Source organism: Apteryx rowi, unplaced genomic scaffold (assembly GCF_003343035.1).
Source record: "Apteryx rowi isolate R43461 unplaced genomic scaffold, aptRow1 scaffold_2, whole genome shotgun sequence".
Lineage (NCBI taxonomy): Eukaryota > Metazoa > Chordata > Aves > Apterygiformes > Apterygidae > Apteryx > Apteryx rowi.
Genome location: NW_020448307.1, coordinates 9,047,712 through 9,051,396, shown reverse-complemented (window position 1 = coordinate 9,051,396; position 3,685 = coordinate 9,047,712).

The following is a 3,685-nucleotide window of genomic DNA, read 5'->3' as shown; positions in this document are numbered from 1 at the left end:
TCTGCCCGGCCCTGCGCGGGGACTGCGCGAGTGAGCGCTGCCCTGCGCCTCTGCCCGGCCCTGCGCGGGGACTGCGCGAGTGAGCGCTGCCCTGCCCGCCCCCCTTTTCTCCCCCTCCGGGGGCTCCCCGGCTCTTTCCTCCTTTGGGAAGCGGAGTAAACGCCCCGCGGGCCAATCAGGGCCCGCGCTGGGGCCTGACGTCGAGGGCTGACTCATGCCATTGGCTCGGGAGCGGGAGGGTGGGTAGAAACTTTTTTTGATTTTTTTTTTTCGGGAGTTATTCTGTTTGGGGTGTTTCCCCCTCCCCCCTCCTGTCCCCTCCGAAATAAATTAGGAGTTAATGACACGGGCAGCGAGCGGAGCTGGGCCATTAAGGAGTCGTCCAGGGCTGTAATCATAGCAAAGCAAGAAAAAAGCCGCCGGGTAATTAAGGCTGATGATTAGGCGAAGAGGAAACTTCAGAGGATCGCGGCTCTGCCGCCTCTCGCCGCCGGCCCGGCTCCTCCCGGCCCCCGGCCCGGCCGCGCCCCGCCGCCCCGTCGGACCCCCACCGCGCCCCGGCCCCGCCGGCCTCCCGGGCCGGGCTCTGCTCGGACCCCTCCTTGTCCCGGCGAAACGAGGTGCTTTCCCCCTCCCCCCTTTTCTTTTTTTTTTTTTGGGGGGGGGCCTGCAGGACTGGACCCCTCGCTCAGCGAAAGGTCCCCATGGAGAAAGGCGAGCGCGTGGTCCCCTCGGCGCATTTCTGTCCGAAAAGGGGTTTTATTTGCCTTTCGTCGGTAGCAGAACCCAGTTCGGGCAAAACCACTCTGCGGAGGTTAGATCTGTAATTAGTATTTTTCCAGCGTCAATTGCACACGTGAGGAATACATGAGCTTTAATAAATTAGGGGCACGCAGCCCTTAATTAGGAGGCATATCAAGCCAGCACTATGAAAGCGATTCTCTCACTTTTTGACTTCCTACCAGTGGCATGAATAAAGAGTATCTCTTTAAAAGCGTTTCTAATTACTGCGCGGATAAAAGCAAATATATATTGTTCTTTTCATCATTATTTTAATCCTACGCCGGGCGTTACTTAACGATGTGCCCGCAACCTTCGCTGTTTTATTTATTTATTTTTTTCCTTTTTAACATCCAGGAAACATAGAGTTTGGGTGCCGTTTTGGTGTTATTTATAACTGAGGCTCTAAATAATATATATATATGTATATTTTATATATATRTGTGTGTGTATGTATATATATATATACATGCTGGGAAGGTGACGATGCATCTGCCCAGATTTAGGTCTGTTAACTCAACTCCTTGCCCCATACCATGACTCCAGGAGAAGCACAGACAGAGCTGTGGCTCGGCCTGTGCAAGCTGCAGGACTTTGCTCCCTGTGCAGTTTTGGTTACACCCGTTCCACAAAATATGCAGGGTTTCGCTAGGTAATCTTCTCACTTTGTACTCCTGACCTTCTTGCCAGCCCATACAGCAATCTTGGGCTTCCCCACTCTTGCGAATACAAATCCCTCTGCAACCTGCGTGTTTATACCCCTTCCTGGAGGGCAGTTCCGGAGCTGATTCTGGAGAGAAAAATCAGGCCGGCAGGGATTTTCTTCAGGCCGTGCTCCTCCGCCCGGGCCAGGCTGGAGAGCATCCCTACCCACCCCGAGGAAGGGGCCGGGCGAGCGCGCTGTGCCGGGCTCAGCGGTCGCCGCTCCCGGCCCCTCGCAGCCCTGTGCATCCCTCACCCCAGGGCCAAACAACACGTGTCCGAGCCGCCCCAGCCCTGCCAGCACCGAGCCTGGTGCCGGGGCACGAAACCGGGACCCAGGGCAGAGGCCGGCGATTGCAGTGCGGGAAGGAGCGGGGGAGGGCTTCTGCGGAGGAGCCAGGTTACAAAACCCCGCTAATCGGTAGGGCTAATAGTAGGGTTTGCACGCTCCTCGCTCCTTATTTATTGCTAGCAGTGTCGCTGCAGACCCCGATGGGTTAAAGATTAAAGGCCAGGCGAGATTTGCAAAGAGAAGCGATGCCTTTTGCTAGCCCAGCTAAGCCGGTTCAGGAAGCCTGCAACGTTTCAGGCACCAGAGCCCTAATTCGGGCTTTTCTCCGGGAGTGATAATAACAGTTACTCCAACAAGCTGATGGCTCTCCGGCAGCTCCTGCCTGAAGTATCCCTACTTCTCTTTCCCCGGAAAGCTCATCTCTTTCCTGGGAAATCCTCGCAGAGAGCTGCAAGGCAGAACTTCCCAGCCCCGGCCTTGCAAACCCCTGCTGCAGCTCAGTTGAGTTTGTCTCTCTTCTCCCCCACCTCCCCTTCCTTTCCCTTCTCCATGCTTCCTGCACCGTGACAAGTAAATGAGAATTGATGGACATCCAGAAACAATGCATGTGTGTCAAGAACAATGCACCGCCCGTGGAAAGCCATTGTGGGGCTGCTGAAAATGCTACAGATAATTATACCGCGCTCCCAAAGTCAATGCCCGTTGGAAGGGCGCCTGGGGAAGGAGAGCTTGCAGGAGGGCAGGTCACGGTGACACTGGTCCGGGACTCACGTCCCTTGGGTGCAGCTCCTCTCCCCGGCTGTCTGGCCGTGGCCTGGGTGMGCAAGCTCCCACGCCGTCCCCGTGGGCTTGGGGAAGCTACTCTGAGCTGTCTTCCTTTGGGAGAGTGGAGGAAGGAGGGGGACCAACGGATAAGCTTCTCTCGGCATTGGGACCAGCAGGGAGTAGAAGCGTCCTAGCTGGGCTGGCGTAAATGCCATGTGGGCGCCGGGGATAGCAAAGCGTGGCAGRACATGCTCATGGCGTTAGCCCTTCTTCAGCGTTAGCCCATGGCGAGGTTGAGTATTTTTCGTCTAAAATCTGAACTTGGAGGTTTCTCTCCTCCCTCACCCCTCCCCTCCTTCATCCTCCTCCTGTCAGTTAAAAATAGGAGAGCGAAGCCCCGTACGGCACTGAATGCCGGGATGGAAACCTCGCCGAGCTGGCGTTTGGAGAAGTCTCTAGGACTTAAGGCTTCCCCCCCCCCCCCCCCCCGCCAGGAATTCAGAGCGACTGCCCAGCCTCAGAGGAGCAGGGAATTCTCCCGGCCCCTGGGACCGATGTGAGTCTGGGTTTTCCCCCGTGTGAGGCTTCCTCTCGCCTCGTGTCCCCGGTGAGAGCCGCACCCCCGGGGAGGGCGGTCCGGGGCTCGGCCGTCGGGGCTCTACCGGCGCTGTTCCCCGGGTCCGCACACGTGTCCCTCCCCCCCCAATCTCCGAGCCGCCCTCAAAAAAACCCTCTCCCGGAGCCTCCCGCGCCGGGGCGGGGAGGGCGAGGGGGGGTTGGCGGCAGCTTCGCCGGGGCTGGGGGCTGAGCCCGCCGCCAGAGGCAGGTGGGGCCCGGCGGGGCAGGGATCGCCTCCAGCGCCGGGCGGGGGAGGCTCCCAGGGATGCCCAGAAAGCCCCTGGCCCCGCTGTGCCCCCACCTCCCCCGCCTCCAGCAGCAGCAGCCGCCCCCGGGAGCGGAGCCGGGCTCTGCGCGCCCCGGTCCTGGGGCTCTCGGCTGCGGTGGGAAGGCGAGGGCGGGCAGGGGGAGGAGAGACATTGCAGACAAACCGAGGCTGTTTTGCAGGCGCCAGGAGCGGGGAGATGAAAGGGAAGCTCCTGGGGGAAGTGGCTGTGCAGTTTGACCGGCTCCAGCAGCAGCAGCAGC